A 23,815-nucleotide genomic window follows, 5' to 3' on the forward strand; every position below is an offset into this window, starting at 1 on the left:
CGTCCATGCAGGAGGTAGCAGGCAACTTCTACTCCCAGCCTGACATAACTAGAAGCCTGAGAGGTCAGAGGGAGGCACAGCAGAGGCCCTTCTCGAAAGACAAGGGCAGTGCCACCACACCAGAAATAGGACACGGGATGAAGAGGTGGCAAGTACCATCCAAATGGGCAAAAAGGCGTCAGGACAAAGATGGTGGGTGGCTACAAAGTAGGGTGCCGATGGGGGCTGAACTCTCCCCTCCTAGGCTCTTCCCCAGGACCCCCCCTACCGCGTGCACTTACAAAGGATGATGGGAGAGTAGGAGGGTAGACCCTGCCTCCCTTGGTGATACAAGAACACAAGAGGCATTCAGCCAACATACTGGGGAGGTGAGACATGGAAAGTGCAGCCCTAGTTTAGTCTGGTTATATCTGACCATCCTTCCCTTTGAGATGAGATTTTTGTATACTGGGGGAGAGCAGCCCAGACCAAGAGCATGGGGTTAGGGGTTGGGGCAGGATACAGGGATACTAACAAGGTACGAAGAGGCAGAGCTCCATTCTTAGGAATGCTGAGTGAGGGCCCCCACCACTGTTTTAGAGTACAGTGCTGCTGTATCAGGGAGAAGACTCATGCCCAGCATCTACTATAGCACTGGGTAGTGGAATGGTGTAAGAGGAAAGAATACTAAGAAGCCACAGGCAAGACCTAGATGCGCTGCATCTACCGGAGATTGAAGAGAGACGAGCACAAGAGGTAAATCCTACAGGACTATGACCCCAGTCCCAAAGTCCTGCAGGATTCCTCAGGAGGAACAGCTGCGTGCAGGCCCACCCATGGCCCTGCACACAGGCAGAGAAATATTAAGGACAGAGGACACGCATTGTAGAAAAGCTGGCACCTCCCACGTCCCCGACTCAGTACAAGGCAACTTTGGAGGGATCTGTAGCCTGTGGGACATAGGAAGTAGCCATGGTAACAAGAAATCTTGGCCTAGCTAAGTCCTGACTGAAATGATGGAACCTTCCACGGCAGTGTCCTCAAACAGGTGTTGACAGCAGGGACCCCAAGGGCAAATCTAGCCAGCACCTAAGTCTGTAGGGCTGGGAACAAAGAGCTTCACTGTATTTCTTACAGGGAATGAGTTTTAAAAAAAATAGAAACAGAGAAGACTCTGCAGCAGAGACTTCCTATGGCTGGCCAAGTCAGAAACATTTATTATGCAATCTTTTACATTCAGACTTGGCAGGTATTACAGGCTGGAGAGATGGCGCAGCGGTTAAAAGCCTGTGCTGTATTCCAGAGGACCTGAGTTCTGCTCCCATCACACATGCCTAGTGACTCACATCTGCCTGTAACTCCAGCTCTAAGGAGTTCAGCATCTTCTCTGAACTCTTCAGTCACCTGCACTCACGTGCACAAACCCACCCACAGACACACACAATTATTAAAAAGGAACTTGACAGATAGAACTGTTAGCGGGAAGCATGGAGGCAGATCTTCATGCCTCCCAGACATAACACCAGCAGCAGCAGAGGAAACAGATCGGCACATAACAGGATGATGCCAGGGAGGACCAAGGAGGTGAACAATGGTTGCAGTGCAGTAACAGCCCCTGAACATGTTCATTCTGTGCCAAAGAAGAACAGAGAAGGCTCCCAGAATACCCAGCTCTAACCACTCCCCTGAAGGACTTTTCCAGAAGCAGCCCTGAAAACAGAAGTTGGGCACTATGTGCGGGCTCAGCCATGGTGTTGCTGTGTTGGGGCCTCCAAGTTCGTGCTGAAGTGCTGGAGTCAGGGCTCACTCTCTCCTAGTCAGAGTGAAAGGATGCCATGTTTCCAAGAGTTTGCTAAAGAGAGGTGCCTACCTTCGGCCCTTGTCTTAGGTAAGGTTACTATTGCTGTGATGAAACATCATGACCAAATTGGGGAGGAAAGGGTTGATTTGCCTTCTCTTTCCACACCATGGTCCATCACTGAAAGAAGTCAGGACAGGAACTCAAACTGGACAGCAACCTGGAGGCAGGAGCTGATGCAGAAGCCATGGTGTGTGTTTGTGTGTGTGGGGGGGGTGGTGCTGCTTACTGGCTTGCTCTTCATGGCTTGCTCAGTCTGCTTTCTTATTGAGCCCAGGACCACCTGACCAGGGGTGGACCCAACCAAAATGGGCTGGGCCCTCTCACATTCAATATCTAATTAAGAAAATGCCCTACTGGCCTGCCGATAGCCATATTATTGAGGCATTTTCTCAGTTGAGGCTTCTTCCTCTCTAGTGACATAAAACTTGCCGGCACAGCCCTCCTCCCTCAGATTCCAGCAAGGTGGATCTGGCCTGTGCTGACTGCTTCTGTCGACTCACTTTTTTTGCAATGAGGAGGCAGCCATAGCCCTTAGGCTTTTTAAAAAATCAAAGGAAACTACGTGTGTGCCCCTCGTATCAGAGAAAGGACTTGTTGGTGGGGGGAGGTAGTTGGCAAAGTCAATGCCGGATGGAAGGAGAGAAGGTGGGAGTCACCCGGGAAATCCAGTTTGGCACATGGATCTATGGCATGGCACTGTGGCTTGCCATTTTCAGCCTCAGCCCACCAATTAATGGGGACATAACTAGTCCTTAACTATGACCTCCTAGTGACTGGTACTGACCTCCTTGTGACTGATACTGACCTCCTTAGAGTTTCATGAAGAATCAAGAAAGAAACACACTAAACATATTCTTTTCCCTCTGCGCAACCTTGCCCATCCAGTAAACTACCAGCAACAGGGCTTAGAAGAAATGAACATGGTCCCAGTTCTTTTACTGATTTTTAAACTTTAAAAACTAGATTTATTTGAAAAACAAAACAAAACAAACAAAAAACCCTTCAACCCAAAGGATGATCTACTGAGAGAAAATACTCCTATCAAAGTCACTATTTTAATTCCTTCAGGGCAGAGGTTCTTAGCATCGCACATCACTCTGTTGACACATGGTCACCGTCCCACATCTGCAAAACCTTCTTTGTCTTCCCAAAAGAAATCTCTGGCCAGGCGGTGGTGGCGCACGTCTTTAATCCCAGCACTCGGGAGGCAGAGGCAGGTAGCTCTCTGTGAGTTCGAGGCCAGCCTGGTCTACAGAGATAGTCCAGGACAGGCTCCAAAGCTACAGCGAAACCCTGTCTCAACCCCCCCCCCCAAAAAAAGAAACCTCTGAACGCACTGCACACTACCTTCCCACCACCTCCTACCCTGGTCCCTGGCAACTCTCCCGCATTCACCCTCTACGCAGTGGACTATTCTGGGAGCCTTGGGTCATCAGTCCCTCTGTGACTGGCTTGTTTCATTTATCAAAATGCTCTTGACTTTTACCCTATCACGGTTTGCACCAGATCACCTCCCTGAGTAGCACTCTACCGTGTGGCCTGGCTGCCGGTGATTAATCATCAATGCGTGTGAGGCTTCTTCCAACCCTGTGTGTCTAGTGAAGAACGTTGCGATGACAGGGGCGTGCAAATGTCACCACCTCACTTTTGTCTGTTTGGAGCATGCAGAGGGTGAAGTCTCTACATCACACATTTATTCTACGTTCGCTTTTTGGGAGACCACCAGATCATTTGCCACAGCAATCTACCACTTGACCCTTCAGCTAGCACACACAAGGGTTTTTCTCACCGATATTCATTTTCTGTTTTTGAGGTAAGAGCCATCCTCTGGGCTGAAGCCACATTTCACTGCAGTTTAGGTTGATGTAGGCCTCTTCTCTCCTCCTGTGATTGTAAACCTACTGTGCATCTCCCTTGGAGTGATGTCCATTCAAGTCCTCAGCCCTACATCAGTACGCTCACTGTTCCCTCTGCCTCCCTCCACTCAGACTGTCTTCATGTTCATGTGTATGGGTGTCATGCAAGCCAGTGATGCCAATGATGCCGTCGTGGACCTTCTACCCATTTTAAAACCCTTCTTCCTAACCACCCAGGGCAACCCACATTTCTTCTTTACAACCAAAGTACTCAGTGAAACAAGTATTTTTCTAAATTCAACACTCATATTTTAGACTCTCTGAAACCCCAAATTCTCTTTCCACTCCCATCAGCCCAGAGCACAGAGCCACCAACTCCAGAGAGCTGGTTTCTTGCAAACATGTCCTAGAGCCCTTGAAATCATACAAGATGCCTTCAGTCGATTCTGAGTACAGCGGACTCTAACTGGCTGACTTCATTCATCTTTTCAGAGTCTCCCAGGTATCCTTTGGGTGCAAGAATCTGGACTTGGTTGAGGTGAATGTGGCCTTTGACTTCAGAAAGCTCAGTTAGTGCTGAGTGCATGAACATAGGAACAAAGGAGCACGTGAATGGGCAAGCCAAGCCATCAACCAGCAAGAAAGTGGCACCTACTGCTTCAACCACAGGCGCAGTGTCCAAGGACACAGAGAGGTTCTCTGGTGGCCTTGAAAAACCAGGCTCAGGAGGCAAGCACAAGTCAAACTTAAAAACCACCTTCAGGAAGGACCATAGGAGAATTTACCCAGGGGTGAACAAAGAGTGCAGGCAGAGCTAACTGGCAAGAACTGGGGAAGAAGGAAGAAGAGCTCATGCTCCGATTTTTTGGAACAGGCTGTTTCTTTACTCTGTAGAGAACTAGAGAAAAGACATAATTATGGGGGGAGGTGATCTAAGTTATAAAAATCAAGCAGAGAGGGGAATGGTGAAATTGAGTATTGCTGCCTTTCCACCTAATGATTAAAAGGGAGAAAAAGAGAAAAGCAGCCTCAGCCTGGTAGAATTAGAATAGTTTAATGAAACCATAAAATGGGCTGACAGGCAAATGGCACAGGATGTGCAGAGCAGAAGAAGGCGCAAAGCTGCCCTCCCTGGAAACCATATGGTTCCTGTCCAGAGCACTTTCTCAGTCCTCACCTTGAGAGAAGATATCCTGAAGGCTGCAATGAGCACGGGAATACAAACAGAATATATGTTTTCAAAGCACAGTACAACTGATAATCTCAAGGTAATACAGGGGTCTTTAAATGGTAACCTGTACTGAGCACCTGTATATGTAAAACACTAAACTGAGTGATGTGTGCATTGCACCCATAATAAGGAAGGTGCTGTCTACATAGGCAAGTGTTTTAGTTTTCTCTCCTGCTGATGTGGTAAAACACCCTGACTAAAGCAACTTAAAGGAGAAATAGTTTGTTTGGCTCACAATTCCATGTTACATCACTAAGGGAATCAAGGCAACATGAACTTAAAGCTGCTAGTTACATCCACAGTCAAGTGGAGAGCATGATGAATGAATGCGTGCATGCTTCTGTTCAGCTGACTTTCTCCACTCTTAAGACAGTTCAGAATCCCCTGCTCAGGGGATCCCCACAGTGGATGAGGTCTCGATACCTCAATTAATATAGTCAACATAATCCCCCACAGACATACTTTACAAGCCAGCCCAATCAAGACAATCTCTCATTGAGACTCTTTTGCCAAATGACTATAGATCGCTCAAGCTGGCAATTAAAACTAGCAATCACAGCAAGGTTCTGTGTAGTTAGGAGCAGCCTAGCCCATGCTCACTCTACTACCCCACCATTCAAGGACATCACTCATAAGAATATTCATTCACCCATCTACCATTCACTTGCTGACATGGATGAATGTCCACTATGGGCAGAGGCCATGACAATAAAGAAAGTGTTACACTATTGTCCTGAGCCCAGACACATCTGAGATAAGCTGTTCCCTGTATCGCCAAAGCTAAGTGTCAAGGTATATGGAACCTCTGGTGGCCAAGAACGAGAGGCAAAGAAACAACAGGTTAAGAAAGAGGGCAAAAACAAACAATTCTTAAATTAAAATCAATGGTCCCACCCCAGACAACCCCCCAAAAAATAACAGAATCAACTGCAACTTCTCAAAACTATCAAGAGGGTGACATCCTTCTCAGGTTAGTCAAGAAAAAGGAAACAAAATTATAATGTCAAAAATAAAAATGAGCCTCAGTACAGATCCCACAGAAAGCAAAAGAATGGAAAGGAAGAATAAGTTTGGGCGAACACTGGCCCCAATTTGTAGCTGTAGTTTTTCTGGTACTGCCTGGCTCACAGTCAGGACAAATCTCTCTCACCCACCACCAGTCCCACAGTAAGAACTCCTTCCCAAAAAGAACCAAAGAGAAGCAGAAAACCAAGAGCTTCATGATGATCAGGGGCTGAATTCACAGGAAAAGCATCTTCTAAAAGAAGCCTGACATGCAGCTGGTTACCCAGCATATTCTATCAAACATCAGGCTTAGAAAAATGTCAATTTCATACAAGCAGCTTGAGAAAAAAGGATGGAGAAGGCCAGCAAGGCAGATCAGTAGGTAAACACACGTGATACCAAAGCCTGACAACCTGAGTTTGATCCACAAGGTCCACATAATAGAAGAGAACTAACTCCTGTAAGTTGTCCTTTGACATCCACTGAAGCATACACACACACACACACACACACACACACACACACTATAAAAAGGTGCCATTTTTTTAATCAGACCAGTATTACTCAAATGTTGAAATTAGAGAGTCTATTAAAAAAAATTTTAAGGCCAGTATTTCCCATACATTTAACTATAAAAAACTCCCTAACAAAGTACTAGTGAATCAACTTTGAAAGTATTTAAAATATCTCACCCATCATGACCAAATGAGTCTTAGCAATGCAAGGATGGTTTTAATTCTTGAGCATCAACTTGTGACTGTCTCTCACTATTTTAACAATTGGTTAACAGAAAGGAAAAGTAAGCCACACAGTCAACAGAAAAAGCAGATACAACATTCAAAATCCCCTAACACTTTTTAAAATAACTTTGAGCCAATAACACATGGAAAAGTACATTTTATAAAATGTACCATTAAAACCTTAATGAAAAAAAAAAACACACTTAAGGGTAGGTAACTAAATATTTCCACCAAACACTTAGAAATAAGGATAATATGTAAGTTCAATGTCAAGCAATTAAAGACACATATAGAAAAGGGGTAAAACAGTTTAGAGACATGATCCTGTTTAAAAAAAAATCTTTTTAAACTACTGGAATGCTGAGAAACTGCTGGTAGTACTGTAAAATAGCACAATTGCTTTGAGAAATGATTAAGTAATTTCTTGTAAACTTTAATCTTAAACTTTAACTTAAAATTACCATATTGCCACTGAGCAATAAAACTCACCAAGAAAAATAAAAACATCTATTCACATGAAGCTGGATACCAAAATGTCTGTAGAAATGATTGACAGCAACTCAAAACTGGAAATAACCACAGTGTCCCATAAGGAATGGATGAATGGTTAGTCAGCTTGCAGTGTGCCTATAAAACTACATTCCCCCCTGTGAAATGGAACAGGAAGTGATGTCAGCATCATGGATGACTCTTGAGGTGGCTATTCTGAGTATAGTTGACCCAAGAGCACACTAGACACTAGAAAGGTCAATCTTTAGTCTCAGTAAGGAGACCAGAGTTATTTGGGACTGGAGACTTAGCTGTAAAAGGGTCAGGAATGTTTTCTGGGATCATTAGGTGTTCCACATCCTGGTGGAAAGGATGGCCATCCAGCTCACACATTTGCCAAAACCCATGAGTCTACAGTGTCTGAGACTGCACTGAAAAGGATGTAAGACACACCCAGTAAACTAGATTTTGGACACCGATGTTATTAATAGACACACAATCATTTGAAATATCTAAACAATGTTTAATGCTGGCCACGCTGATGTGGGACAACTGTGGAATCTGCAGGAGTCTTAGGTGGACTCTAGCAGTCCCAGGTTCCACATTAAAGAACAGAAAGTGAGTCTGTGATTGACAGTAATTAAAACTGCATATAACCTTGGAAAAGGCTTTTCGCTTCTCTAGTTCAATATCCTTGCTCAGAATCTGAGTGTTCTGACAGATATTACCCAAGATTTTGATCAGCTCTTATCAGAACTGTTATTGTTCATTTTGTATTACTAATCTAATGTTCCACAGTCTCTAATATAAGTGAAGCTATTATGAGAGAAAAAAACAACCACCCTCCTACACATCCCAGCCAATTTAAAAGTATAAGCAGGTCTCTAATTTCTGAAGACCCCAATTGAACCTGTCACTGCAGATTCGTTCTGTGATATGACAAAAGATCAATAGCTAGGATGCGGTCCACTTAGGAAGCTAAACACCCAGGACCAGCCACTGGCTGTGGCTCAATGCCTGCCACTGGACCAGCACAGCAGTCCACCAGGGGTCAGGAAAACCAACCAATGAGAGCCATACCATTACTTTCTAGTTAATTAGCACTTTTGGCCAAATTCTCTCTTCAGTGTTAATTATGCCTTAAAGATACCAAGCAGCTACAAATTAAACAGCACATCCACGATAATGTAGGGGTTGGTTTGAACAACGGCAGCCTTCAGCACAGTCCAGTTCAGGAGACCCACAGGACCTGTGCTAGCTGAGAAGAAGTAGGATTTAGAGTGGACAAAGGGGTGGGAAATTGGCCAGGGGCTATGAGCAGCCCAGTGGAGTATTTTAGTGCTGCCACCAAGGAAAGGGAGCAGGCTAGAGGCTAGAGGACTAGACTAGTCCTCAGCCAACATGTCTGGGTGGTGAGCAGCAAAGGCTAGAAGGTAATGCAGGAGGAGGTATCTGACAGACCTCAGCAGAGCAGAGAGCAGCATCAGGGGCCCTTCCTATCTCTAAGCTTTGGGAGACAGTGTAGAATTCTAAACAGTCTTAGTAAATAAGAAACCAAGAGCCAAATACAGAGTTAAAAGAGATCAGAGTACTAGCGAAGAGCCAAGACTACCTTTAGCTTACCACTCACTGCCATCTTTCACCTGAGAGAGAGACCTTCTTCCTGTGTGACTTATCTTTTTATTGCCTTTCTGTTCTGCCTTATCATTGGCTCTAAACCCAACCACATGACTTACTCGTCACTGCCTGTCTATACAGACCTCCAGGTCTCTATGGTTGGTACTGGGATTAAAGGATCGGGTCACCATGTTTGGCTGTCTCCTTGACCACACAAAGACTCTGCCTGCCATGTGATCGAATTAAGGGCATGTGCTACCACCACCGGACTTCTGCTTAATGGCTCACTTTTACCTCTGATCTCCAGGCAACTTTATTTATTAACATACAAATAAAATCACATTTCAGCACAAATAAAATATCACCACAAGACAGGGCTGGATGTGGCTCAGTGGCACAGCGTTTACCTACCATGCAGAGGCCCCAGTTCTGTCCCTAGTACAAAGTAAAGTAATAAAATATGAAATCACTCTGAAGGTGTGATTCTTTTTGCCCAAATTTTTCACCCCCAAAATTGCCCAAATTTTGACAGTGTGACGATTCCAACACCCTCAACTTTACATGACATTTCTCTTGTTATGAAGATGGAGCATCTTTTCATATACGTAGGCCATCATTGTATCACATCCTTCCAGCATTGCCCATGACCTGTCTCATCCTTATAGACTCCTAGCCATTTTGTTATATTAAGAATGTGCTTTGTAAAGATCATGTCACTGGGTAAACTCAGTTTGCTGCCTCAGTCCTAACACCATTACCTCCAAAATTACCATGATTTTGTTCCTCTTATATTGGCTAGGACCAGAAAATCAATGGATGGGAATAACAACTCCAAAAATAGACCCACACTGCCACATGTAATTGGTTTTGACCAAGGGCGAAGATGATCCAATGATCAAATTAGCTTTTGGATGAAGACAATGGCCAGACACCTGGACAAGGCTGTAAGATAAATAACCCAGGCCTTACCCACAGGAGTTTCTCTCCCTACACCAGGCAGAAGCACACGTACTTCAGGAGACAGGAGACTCACAGAAAACACAAAAGACATTGCACACTGGTAGAAAGCATCTTTATTGTTGGGGAGGTTTTTCAGTACAAGGTTTCTCTGTGTGGCCATGACTATCCTGGAATTCACGCTGTAGACCAGACTGGGCTTGAACTCAGAAATTCACCTGTCTCTGCCTCCTGAGTGTTGGGATTAAAGACGTGCACCATCACACCTGGCATTAGGTAAATATTTGATTTCATGAAAATATTAAAAAGAAACAATTTAAGGAAAGGTGCAAAGCTACACTGAGAAGCCCTGTCTCGAAAAACCAAAAAAAAAAAAAAAAAAGGAAAGAAAGAAAAAAAGAAAAGAAACAATTTATTACTAGACAAATCTCAAGCAGTTGGAATATAGAAGTTGTCCATGTCATCCAGGTTGTCAACCGAATTGGCACACCATTATGTAAAATGTTCTCTGTTTCTGTAGATCTGTGGGTATGGCCCTCTTTCATTCTTGGCTTTGATAATTTGTGGGGGGAGGGCTTCTACTCCCTTTTCTAGATACATCTGCTGGGGACACCAATTTCATTATTTTTGAAACATTCAGGTTTTGGCTTTATTAGTTTTCTGCAATGTCTGTAGCCAACATAAGACTGGGCAGTAACTGTCTACCCTGTGGAGTAAGATTTATTGCTGAATCATGTGTTAATTTTTGTAGAGAAGTCCCTAACATGGGCAGATTGTGACTTCAAAGTCCACATTCCCCTAAAGAATCCAAGGCCCCTCCATCAATCATTCTACACTCCTATCCAAACAGCACAGTCCTCTTGGTCATTGCGTTTCTGCATGTTGCTCAGATCCTTTGGGAGTCCTACACGATATCACACAGCATAGGTACCCACAATGCCTACTGCTCACAACACAGCATCATAAGGCTTGGCTCCTTTCAAAGAATGAAAGCTCCCTGAGGGCAGGAGCCATGCTTGGTGCACTCAGATTCTCAAAGGACAGGTTTCCACATACACATGCTCAATGTCACTGAACGACTGCAACTTCACGGGGGAGCTCCCAGGAAGAAGGATGTGTGCAGTGGGGCACTGGCTATACTCTAGTCTAGACTCTGGGGAAAGTGCCATAGAAACTGCAAGACCTATCACAAAGTTACCTAGGTATCACTAGCCCCAAACGCTTGTTATCAGAGGCTTAAAGAAATGAAGAAGCTTGCCAAGTTCAAACAAGGTCTGCCTGACTCAAAAGATCTTGCTCTCCCAGCAGGGAATGTATCCAGAAGAGGAGAAGCTGACCACGGAGAATAGGACCATGGGTAAAGGCTGGTGCTGCCCCAGAGACCAGGTCTGGCCTCCTCATGGAAGCACCTAAGCACAGTGCTGTGGCACACAGCTCATAACTTGGCACCGAATGCATGGTTTTGTCTCTTGTGTGTAGTTAGCTGAAGGGTGGGCTGGGAAGGGAAGATAATTCATTTAACAAGACCTCAGTGTAGGATACAGTTCAGTTAGGTGAACGCTTGTTTAGCAGGCACAAAGCCCTGTGCTTGAATTCTGAGAATGTTTTTTGTTTGTGGTTGTTGTTTGGTTGGTTGGTTGTTTTTTGTTTGGGGTTTTTGTTTGTTTGTTTGTTTGTTTTTTGGATTGTTTTTGTTTTTTCGAGACAGGGTTTTTCTGTGTAGCTCTGATTGTCCTGGAACTCACTCTGTAGACCATGCTAGCCTCAAACCCAGAGATCCATCTGCCTCTGCCTCCCAAGTGCTGGCATTAAAGTAAGTGCTGCCACTTCCCTGGGGGGAATGTATTTCTTAAAAAGAAGGGAGACTTTGGGGTGGGGAGTACCTATAGTCCCAGCAGTCAGAAGGTAAAGACAGAATGTGAGAGTTTTCTACCAGGCAGGGTGGACCTCCTGTATGAGGGCATCTGAGGTGAAAGTAAAAGGAAAGATAAGGATGCCAGCCCTGCAGGACCTGGAAGAATGTCCCAGACACAGGAAATTGCAGGGAGTCAGTGTGAAAGGTGGGGGATAAGCCCTGAGAGGTGGCAGAGCGGGCCCCATCGGTGCATGGCTGGCAGACGGGGCTGAGCTGCTGTTCCCGATGGATAGAAAGCCCAGGAGGTGTCTGCGGAGGCAGAGAACATTCTGGCACAGGGGCAGGAGGCACAGAAGAAGAGGGGTGGAGGGATACAAGCTGGAGAAGTAGAACTATTCGCAGCAGGCTGACAATGGCCGTGAATGTCAAGTCTGACTCTGCACACACGTGAAAGCGGTATTAGAACTAACCAAGAAACCAGACAACTAGACACTGAGTGGAAAGGGACAAGGAGGCTTGGGCTTCTTCAAGGCTTTTCAGTGGAGAAACGAGAAATACAGGAGAGAGGGGAAAGGTGGACAGGTTTTAGAGGACTTGGAACACATCAAGTTTGAAAACCCCACTGGTGTGTGGAGCTGACAGTGGGATACATACACAAGTTCCAGATGGGCAAAAAGTCAAGGCAAAAGAGACAGCGTCCAGGCAGAGACGGCTGCACAACCTCGGGAACAGAAGACGGCGGGCTCTGCTCCTGACCGACTCCTGGGGCCCTTCAGAGACACTGCATTATATTCGCTGAAATAGACCGCAGGGAAGAGTTGCTCATTATATGCTCTTCAGGGCTCCTGCTAACTATGAAACATTTGCCATGCTGGGTAGTCCACAGTTTTACAAAACACATCTTGGACAGCAGGGAGTTAGAAGAGTTAATAATAGTCCGGGCCGTGAGAGCAGAGTGCGCCGCCCGGCTCAGACTTGGCTGTCACTGCGTGCCCAGCTACCTGGTGAGTGGTGTGCTGGGCGGCTTCCTTATCTGGTTATCAGAAAGGTAAGGCCAGCTGGTGCTAGAAAAGCACCTAGAGCTGTGCCTGGCATTGGGAAGAGGGCTCTAAGTGCTAGTTAATATTGCTATTACCGAGTCGGTGTTTGACAGAGAAAGGCAATTGGGTACTGGTACTAAAGAATCATAAATAGAATTAACATCTGCCTCCTGCATAAAAAAAAAAATCACTGGCCCCAGTCACCCAGATATAGATAAGACTTTATCATAGCTGTCCTTAACCCTTCCCCATCCATGCCTGTTTGCCCTGCTGGTCTTGGGTGTCAGCATAACCAAGTGCGAATAAGTGCACGCACGCACATGCACGCACGCGCGCACACACATATATATGTGTGTGCCTTCGGCAAGTGCTAAAGCTGTTAAAACCATCCTGCTCCATGTCACCCACTCACTGCAGCCATCAAGATCTGACTTGGTCCAAAAGCTCCGAGACTTTCCTCTCTAAACCTTCTCCGCAGAGCTCCCTGCCCTGGCTCCCGGCCCTTTGTGCCCCTGCTCCTATACATGACTCCTTCTTGCCCAGGCAGGATGATCAGCAAGAAAGATAATGATGCCATGGGGGCAGTGGTACCCGAATGGGAGAGTGGACTATTACAACGCCCAGCACAGGGAAGAGCTAGGTCAGTGTTGGCTCTACATGCGTGTGACGGCTCGTATTGATTATCACCTTGATAGACTCTAGAATCACTAGGAACAAGACTGGAGACGTCTGTGAGAGATTATCTACATTAAGCTAACTGTATTGAAAGACCTCCCCCTCCCCAAATATAGGTGGCACCATCTTAGACTGAGTTAAGGGAGAGGTTGAGCCGAGCACCAGCATAACTTGCTCCCTTCTTTCTGACAGATGCAATGACCAACTACCTCAAAATACCATTGTTATGGTGTGGTGATGTTGTGTTCCCCAATATATTGTATACCCTAATAAACTTATCTGGGGTCAGAGAACAGAGCAGCCACTAGATATAGAGGCCAGAAAATGGTGGCGCACACACACACACACACACACACACACACACACACACACACACACACACACCTTTAATCCTAGCATTCCAGAGGCAGAGATCTGCCTAGATCTCTGTGAGTTTAAAGCCACACTGGAAACAGCCAGGCATGGCAACACACACCTTTAATCCCAGGAAGTAATGGCAGAAAGCAGAAAGGTATATAAGGTGTGAAAACCATGAACTAGAGCCTGGTTAAGCTTTTGGGCTTTTAGTAGCAGTTCAGCTGAGATCCATTTGGATGAGGACTCAGAGGCTTCCAGTCTGAGGAAACAGGACCAGCTGAGGAACTGGCAAGGTGAGGTGGCTGTGGCTTGTTCTGCTTCTCTGATCTACCAGTGTTTACCCCAACACCTGGCTCCGGGTTTGATTTTATTAATAAGACCTTTTAAGATTCGTGTTACAGTTATGGTTTCTCCCCAGTGATGTCTGTATCCCAAAAACAGAGAAAAAAAAAAACAGACCCTCCCTTCAGTTTCTTCTTGTCATATATTTTATTACATCATGAGAAAGGTTACTAACACGGGGCTCCTTTGTTCCCCTCCCAGAAGAGGGACCACATGTCCCTCTGCTGCTTAGAGTAGGACCTGACACTCCCACAGGCTTGAGCCTGACTGGGCTTCTTTCCAGGTCCTCACTAGAGGAGGCTAGGAAAGCATCATGGGAACATCTCACTCATCCCAGGGTCACTAAGAGCAAGCATAGCTTCTCCAATAAAAACAAAACAGCATAGAGTGTATGTCGATGGATGTGTGACTCCACGTTCTCCCAGTGCTCCCTGAAGGACAGACACACTGAAGCAAGGTACACAGTAATTGATTCAAGAGAGGCAGCCTGTCCTCTTAGCAGCCCCCACGGTAAGCCAACAGTGTCCAGGCTGGGTGAGGGAGAAGCACTGTGGAGAGAGAGAAGAGGAGAAGTCGTCCTCCTTGGCAGGATCCAGGATGTGCCCGAAGGGTTCCTACCTTCAGGGCCAGGTGAAGAGCATCCTCTTCTGAGGTACACAGCAGGCCGCACTCTCTCCATAGGACCCACATGCCTGCTTCTGGGTGGCCCTGCTCCATACTAGGCTCTGGTCCCACAGAGGCAGGCACACAGAATTTCATCCTTAGATCCAGCATCTGGGGCGTGACAGGAGTCACTCCCATCTCTTGGAATCCCCAGGCTGATGTAAAGCCATCAGCCAGATCCCATCCAGCATGAAAGCCTCAGGGACAAAGCCACTCATATCTCACTAGCCCTGCAGACCCCGGACGCCAGTGGCCTTCACTGAGTCACCAGTGGCCCCTCTACCCTTGGAGTCTAGAAGCACAGTCAACCACCTCCATCACACACTGCCTCTTAGACAGACCTCAGGACCACATGGGGTGTCAAGCAGGTTGGAAGACACTCAAACATGTGAGATGTAGTTATGACCTAACCCAAGAGATGTGCAAGAATCAGGAATGCTTCCTTTGCGGGGGACAGACACTGTCTTCTTAAGGAGGTATGAGAAACCATGGAGATTATATTGGAGGAACTGTAGATACACCAGATACACAGGGGAAGGGTTTCCAGTGCACTGAGTACTTCTCTGAATTGGGAGCTTTTTTTCTTCAAACATTTTTAAACATAAAATGAAATATATCACCATTGCCCACATTTTATAGAAAAGAAAATGACTTAATGCACTAAATAGCTAAATAGCAAATATGAGCCCTATATTTAAATTTGCACCTCATTTGTAGTTATTAAACCATGGAACACACTTGATTTCTTCCCTATGGAGGAATGGATGTCTTATGTGAATGGAAAGTTCCAATCCTCTACTCTGAGCTCCACTCTGTAAGAATATGACAGTCAAGCCCTTGGCCATGTGGCCAGCAATGTCTTTAGGCACGATGATGGAAGTGGGAGGATATTGAGCCAGTGACAAGGAAGACTATTGGTTCATATTTCATGTGTTTCCATTCGTTTGGCTAATTGTCCCTGTGCTTTTTCCAATTGGTCTCAACAATTCTCACTCATATAAACCCTCCTCTTTCTCGCCAATTGGACTTCTGGAGCTCCACCTGGGGCCTGGCTGTCCAAGACCCAGCTATACCACTCTTGGGCATATACCCAAGGAATGCTCAATCATACCACAAGGGCACTTGCTCAGCTATGTTCATATCAGCATTGTTTGTAATAGCCAGAGCCTGGAAACAACCTAGATGCCCTTCAACTGAGGAATGGATAAATAAAATGTGGTACATATACACAATACAGCAGAGAAAAACAATGACGTCATGAGGTTTGCAGGCAAATTCATTGATCTAGAAAAAAATCATCCTGAGTGAGGTAACCCAGACTCAGAAAGACAAACATGTATGCACTCACTCATAGGAGGATACTAGATGTAAAACAAAGATGACTAGACTCCTACTCACAACTCCAGGGAGGCTACCTAGAAAACAGGACCCCAAGAAAGACACAGGGTTCACCCAATGACAGAGAAATGGATGAGATTTACATGAACAATGTGGATGTGAGTGGGGGTAATGAAGGGCTAGGGTCGCGGGAAAGAGAGCTTAGGGGAGTGGGAGATCCCAGCTGGAGCAAGAACAGAGAGGGAGAACAAGGAACAAGAGATCATGATAAATGAAGACCACATGAGAATAGGAAGAAGCAAAGTACTAGAGAAGTCCACAGAAATCCACAAAGATACCTCCACGAGAGGATGAATCGTAGAATAAACAGCACTGGGAGGAAGAGGTGTGAGCCTTTACCAGACAGACAAGGAGATGTCAGCAACTTAAAGATTGGGAACAACTGGGTAAAATGAATGGAATGGGTGTTGGGTAACATTATTGCAGCAATGTCAAAGGTCACAGTATGGTGGTGGTAATTTCAGAAACTGGCACCTGCTCCGAGGTGGTCTCTGATGAAGAACGAGCAGGAGTAAACTCCGCAAATGACTTTCAAAAGGAGAGAAGAAGGAATGGCATGGAGTTTCACTAGATCGTTCTTTCAAGCTCATGTTGAAAGAGTTTCAAAATAAACCTGGAGAAGTTATTAGTAAAACAAGTGTGGTTGGGTCTTGGCTTTAAAAATAGCCACAAACACCTGGGATGTGTAGAGCCTTGGGGATACATGTGTACCAAGGATGGTCTGACTCCTTTTTCCAAAGAGTTCTACTCTTTCTGAGAAAGCCCTGGCATGGATATGAGGACCCTCTTTGCAGTTACACTAGCTGGGCTCAGCCAGGGCTAAATAATGGCCAGACACATGGCCTTTGTAATCCCATTGTAATCCAATGGCGTGCTGTAATCCCACATCTGCCCATCTAAAACTCTACTACCAGACAGCCATCACATACAGTCAAAGCCTACGTAAGTGCCAGCCCATCCCTCAGGGCTCCTCGAAGGCACAATGCCCCCCTCCCCACCCCAGGGCTAAACACAGAGCTTGGCACACAGCCTGGTGAAGAAGGCTGAGCAACACTCACTGAGGAAACGAAGAAACAAAAGAAACACCTTCAGCATTGGTAGTCACGGCTTTGAGTGGATTACAGTTTCTAGCTCTGGGAGAATGATCCCTGTTATAAACAGGAACTTGATAGTCCTGCAGATGCCGCTTTCTCTTTTTTTTAATGCACAGCTGTGAAGGAGAAGAAAATATCCCTTGTGTGCCAAATATGCATTTCTAATTACATTCACCTAAGACAGATTTACTCTGAAGACCAAGAATAGCTAAATAATGTAAGCTACAAAAGAATGAGACAGTGTGTCGGCTGAAAACACTAAGCCGGAGGGGAGCTAGGATTAGCGATGAGTCCGTAAGTCATCCCGAGGGATCAGGACTGGCACAGATGAGATGCAGAGCTTCGCCTCCCTAACAAGGGCCATGTGGCCACCAAGGCACCCGACTCCCTCTCTCACTGAGTCCTTATCTCTACCACAGATAGAGAGTAAAGGGAGATGGGAGACCCCCTGAGAGGGAGACCCAAGGGCACCTCTAGCTATATAGCAAGTCTGGGATACATGAGACTCTGTCTCAAAAGAAAAAAAGGAAAGAAGGAAGGGAGGAAGGCAGAAGAGAACACCAGTGATTTGTCCTGCTTCTGTGATAAATACCTGACAACTTGAGGGGGGAGGGGGAGGGCAAACTCTGGATCACCATTCAAGGACACGGTGGCAGGAGCGTGACAGAGCTGGTCACACCGTCCACCATCAGGAAGCCGAGGGCAAGGAATGCTCATGCTCAGCTCACTTCCTCTTTTTTCATTCAGTCCTTGACCCCAGCTCACTGAACAGTGCTGCCCACTTTAAGGGTGGATCTCCTACCTCACTCCACCTAACCAAGAAAATCCCTCCTGCACATGCCCAGAGCCTTGTTTTCCATGGTTATTCTAAATTCTGTAAGGCTGAAAGTCTGACCAAACTAGTCCTCACAGGGAGAAAGGGTTTATTAGGGCAGGCAGTCCATCACAGTGGGATGGCATGACCACAGGAGCAGCATGTGGCTATGGCAGCAGGAACAGGAAGCTGCTTCCTCACTCGGGGCAGATCGGGAAGCACATCAGGAATGCTGGTGTTCAACCGTTGTTCTCCTGTTCACCTTTTTATTCAGTCCAAATCTCCAGTCCACTGATGTTGGGTCACACCCATTCAGGATAAGACTTTCCTTCTCAGTTAATTCTCTGGAAATGGCCTCATCGCTAGGTGTGTCTCCTAGGCGATTCTAAATCCAGACAAGGGGCTGGGGAGATGGCATTTGTTGCCAAGCCTCAGGAACTGAGTTCAACCCCCAGGACACATACTCCCACAGCTGTCCTCTGGCCTCCATATGTGTTGCAGGATATTTGATCACATAGATATTGAACCCCAAGATTGAGTTATTTACTATAAAAACCTGTTTCTGGCTCAGCCCTAGCATACATCTTTAATCCAAGAGCTTTCTGCTTGAATATTGTAAACAGGATTAAATAAAGTCAACTACAGGTCAAGAGGTAGAGCAAGCAACCAGTTGACAGGAAAAAAAAAGTAAGAGGGAGTTGGGAGGACAGATAGACGAACAGGAAGTAGAAGGGAGAGACATTCAGTTTGAGGAGTTTTGCTTGAAATGGTGTAGGAGAAAGCTCTTTTTTTTCTGGGACATCAGCAGAGAAGGAAGGTCAGCAGGGTATTTTCTCTGCCTCTCTGAGCTAGCAGGTTTTCACCCCAGCATCTGGCGCCTGAGTCTTTATTGGTAAGACTGAATGATTGAGATTTAGATAAAAAAAAATACATATGTACACATGCACATACATACACACACAAAAATTAATTAATTTAATAAAAAGTAAAAATAAATAAATCTAGTAAGGCTGATCATGAAGATTAATCACCACAGAATCAAAGTCTGAAGACCAAGGTCAGACAACAGCCTTGCACTTCAGTTTGGGACCCAGGAAAGTAACTTTGTTCTCTGAGCTTTGAATTCCTTGTGTGTGCAATGATAAAGGCTTACCCATCTGTGAACGGCTACAGACATTAAATATGAGAATGTCCTAGGTCACATCGGCCCAATTCAGCTCCCTCTGTTGCCACTTGAGAACAGTTAGTGACACCTATGTAAAGACTGGCAACCAAGAGGCAGGAGATCACTCCCAGCACCACCTTAGCATTGGAACCCCAGGTAGAGAATGCCCCCTCGTCCATCTTCTAACAGGGAGCTGTTCTTGCACCAATGTGATTCTAGCTAACGAAAATGGGAAGCAGCTATGGCTAAGCTTACTACTTTCAACCAGAAGAAAGGGGACTTTGGAGACCTTTCTTAAATACAATTTCAGCTTGATCTGTACTGGGCAGGAGACCCAGTGCATGGCAAAATCACCTTTGGCAGAGCTTGGCTGGAAGGGTACTCTGGCTTGGACTGCTCCCACCTCCAATGGTCATGTTTGGTACCCTCCCTTTCTTCCTAGAAGGGAGAGTTTGTGGTCCCTCACTGATAGGCTATTTAGGCCTCTTCTTCCTCTGTGAGATGGGATGGCACTGCCCAACTGACAGGCTATTACAAGAACCTTCTTCCAGGGGTGGACACTAATCAATGTCTATCCCCTCTTCATGAAGTCCCAATGACAAACCAAAGTCTACCATGGGAATCATTGAGTTTATTGGGATTGCTTACAGAGCATGAGTGAGCCTAGACTGATGTCACTGGAAGGTCTATGTCCAGCACAGATGAACCTTCCCCGTGGCTGAGCAGATGGAGCCCTTTCTCCTAGTCTTCCCAGACTATACACACTAGCACCTCCTCCATACCTGGGCCTTGTACAATTAGGGCAAGATTTACATAGGAATGGCTGGGAGGTGTAGCTGAAACAGTAGACTAGGGTCCAGTCGATAAGGGTCCAGTGATACCCTACCTTTCTTCTGGAAGAGAATTTAACAGTCCACAGGCCTGATTGTTCTGGATGCTCATCAGTAGACACAGCTGACCTCATAAAGATGGCCTCAGTTCGGCTCAAAGAACAGTCCCTTACAACACAAGAAAAGGCAAGGAGCCAGATGTGATTCCACCTCGGGCTTTGTGTTGGTGAAAGGATAGGAAAATGAGCTGGAACACAGGCTCAATTGGGCCTGTGCCCTGGGCTCCTCACAGCCACTGGGTCACTCTCTTGCCTCACCTCCTTCCTTATGGAGATAAAGTCGTAGAGGCAGTCTGAGATGCCCACTGCCCTGGGAGACCTCTCTGAGTGAGGTTTCTCCTCCTCACCAGCTCCGAGAGGAGGGGCCTGCCAACGGCACAACCCTGCACACCAAAAGCACAAGGCTGCCATTTTGCATTTTCAAAATCACCCAGGAGAGTGGAGGCTTATGCCGTCCCCTGTCTCCCCCAGTTTCTAAGTTATAAGGGCCTAGACTTTCTAAGTACTATAACTTAAAGGGTGCATACTCACCTCAGAGCTCAGGCATGAACTCCACATGGGACAAACATGGGCACACTTTTCCCTTCTCTGACTCTCAATTTTCTTTTCTTCTCTTTTTTTTTTTTTAAATCTTCAAAATAAGAGACATATTTACAAGGTCTGTTCTGTGGAAGGAAAATATACACCCAAAAGCCTAATGTTGCAGGATCGCACTGTGACACACCAAGAATGTGTTAATAAAGTTAACCTTGAATTAGGGTGTGGAGCCAGCGACTAGCTGACCAGAATTAGCCATAGAGAAGCCAGGAATACGGATAGAGAAGACACACAGGAAAGAGTAGGGAGGGACTTAGAGACTGAACAGGTCTCTTATCTGGAAGTGTGGAAAGACAGCTGGTCGCTCCTCCGCTGCTTCTTTGGTCTACTGGATTTTTCCTTCATTATCTGACTCCTGAGTCTTTATTGGTAAATACAACAATAGAGACTTAGTCCCTTTGGGCCGTGGACTCAGTGGCCAGCGGGGCACTGACTTGAAGGGCCGTGGGGCCACAGCTGGTAGTTAAAATATTAGTAGATTCATGTGCAGCTGCTAAGCCAATAGAAAACCAACCGTCTAGGAGATGGCTCTGAAGTGGCCAGAACACTTCTGTGCCACCGTCTGGGCCTGTCCTAGAGAGAGACCTGGGACTTCCCACAGCAAGCAGGTTCCTACCCACTCTGCATCAACCATCACTGTGTCTCCCTACTCAGTGTCTCAGTCAGGCATGTGGAGAAGCTAGCTCTAGCTCCTAGGGCCGGGGGGGGGGGGGGGGGCCGCAAGTAGCCAGGAAGTTCCTGTAGCATTTCCTCGCCAGCATGCATGTGCAGGAATACAAGCTCCGGGGTGCTGTGGGCCACTTCCAGAGACATGACAATGACCCTGAATACATCCCCTTCCAGCACATGGGGGAGGTCTCGCATTTCAATCTGCTAAGAATAGCCCTGGATGGAACACGACTGGAAATGTGAAGGGCACACCACTCATTCTTCAAGGAGGCAGGACTGGCTGGGGGAGCTGGAGATCTCAGCTCAAAGGGGGTAGTGGGGGGGGAACTGGGGTACACAGGTTCCGAAGAGAGGCTGTGGAGAAGAAAACAAGAATTGCCTTTGGAGAAGAAGAAAGAAAACACATCAGGCATGAAGAGAGGGACGGGGCTGGCTTGGGCGAGCTCCAGGCACACGTGCCTAACCTTCTCAGGTCTCTGCACATCTGCTTCAGCCGAGTCGAGCCTGGCACAGAAAAACCCTGAGAATCTGTCAGAGAGGGGGTAGATACACAGGGAGTCAGCCTGGGACAGCTGACCAGGGGGACCACAGAGCAAAGCCAGATGTGAGCAGGGAACCGGGGGCTCCTCTATCAGCTTCTGCCCAAAGTGGAGTCAGATATCAAAAGTAAAAATAGCAGCCTGGGTGGTGGTGGCGCGTGCCTTTAATCCCAGCACTCGGGAGGCAGAGGCAGGCGGATCTCTGTGAGTTCAAGGCCAGCCTGGTCTACAGAGCGAGATCCAGGAAAGGCGCAAAGCTACACAGAGAAGCCCTGTCTCGAGAAGAAAAAAAAAAGTAAAAATAGCACAGACCATTCCCCATTACCCAGAATGAGGTGAGGCATGAGGAAAGATCAAAAAACCCAGGGCCATCAGGGGTCAGGGACACAATGATGAGCAACACTAGATCCAGCCTAAACCATGGGCTCTGCTTGGACAGAAGCCATACACCCAGCAGCAGCTGGAGCGGGCAATGCATCTTCAAAAGTCAAGGCTGCTTGGGAGCTCCTGTGAGAAGTCTCCTTAGCTCACCTCCTGAAAGCACAGCCTCCGGCTACCTTGGGCTATGACAATGAATGTGTTGTGGCCTTGACACATGGCCCCCAAATGTCCATTGGCTAAAGCCTTGGTCCCCAATGTGGTGTTACTGTGGAGTGGCAGACAACTTTCAGAGCAGAAGCTTAGCAGGGTGGCTAAAGGTCATCAAAGATAGACCTTTAATGGGGATTCGGGGACTCATCAGCTTCTCTCTCTGCTTCCTAGACATGGGTGGAGCAGCTTCTGCTCATGCCCAAAGCAACAGGCCCAAAGGCATTGTAATGGTACAAGACTGGGACCTGGACCCAGCTCACTGAGCTAGGCTGGCTGGCCAGTGAGCTCCACAGATCTTGTTGCCTCTGCCTCCCCGGTGTTGGGGTTCCAAAGGTGCCACCAAGCCTGGCTTTGTACACGTGTGCTGGGGATGAAACTTACGCCCCTGTGCTTAGGTGGCAAACACTTTATAAGCTGTGCCATCTCTCTGTCCCTTCCTCATTGGTTTTCTGTCTGGATGTTATCCACTACTGAAAGTGGGGTCCTGAAGCTCCTGGGTGTTATTGTGCCAGTGCATGTCCCTTCAGCTGATCACTGTTTGCATGGCCATATACAGGTGTGTGGATGTTGGGGGCTTGTGTATTCACGGCAGCCATGGCTTCCTTCAGAACTGGCTTTTCTAGTGTTATATAATGAACTTCTTGTTCTCACAGCAGCTTTGGATTCATGGTCTCTCTTGTCTGATATAAGGACAGCCACCCCGGCCTTGTTTATGAACACATAAACCATCCATCTTCTCACCTTTAGACTTCTTCTTCATCTTCTAACCTGGATAGTGGCAAACAACCAAACAACCTATCCTGGAAGAATGGCAAATGTGAGCTGGGCTGAGACTGGTTCTTGCTCCCTATTAAAATTGTTTTAGCTCTTGGATCTTGAGAATATTTCAGACTCTCAAAAATGTAGAGGCAGTGACAGGAATTTTTGCATGCCTACCCTTGGTGTCTCCAAATGTAAATGGCTTTGTTAACAACTGTGAAATTGAAAAGCAGGGAACCAGCATTACTGCACTTCTGCTGATGAATGACAAGTCTTATTCAAGTTTTACCAGTTGCCTGACAAATGTCCACCTTCTGGGTCAGGCCCCTGCTAGGGACACACAGAGTGTATTTAGTTGTCTCCTTTGTTCCGAGACAACAATTCAAGCTTCCTTTGTCTCAGGATGCTGGCATCTTGAAGAGCACTGGCCAGGTGTTTTTCAGAAGGTCTCTCAGTGAGAGGCTGATGGGCCTAGCTTTATGGCTTCACAAAAGAGCTCAGCGTGGTGTCTGCTATTCTCAGTCCCATTTTGGCATGTCTTCTTTCTGATGACAATCACCCTGTATGCCACATGGTCAGGTGGCTTCTCTCATCTCCATCCCCTGACCCCCTATTTGATTTCCTTTCGGAGGT

General features: G+C 46.5%; 1 protein-coding gene across 4 annotated transcripts in view; it reads right to left on the minus strand.

Moving 5' to 3' along the window:
• The window catches only part of Trappc9 (trafficking protein particle complex subunit 9), a 489,946-nt gene that overhangs the window by 182,958 nt on the left and 283,173 nt on the right, over positions 1 to 23,815 (minus strand). The window lies entirely within an intron of this gene.

This window comes from Peromyscus maniculatus, chromosome 20 (assembly GCF_049852395.1).
Source record: "Peromyscus maniculatus bairdii isolate BWxNUB_F1_BW_parent chromosome 20, HU_Pman_BW_mat_3.1, whole genome shotgun sequence".
NCBI lineage: Eukaryota > Metazoa > Chordata > Mammalia > Rodentia > Cricetidae > Peromyscus > Peromyscus maniculatus.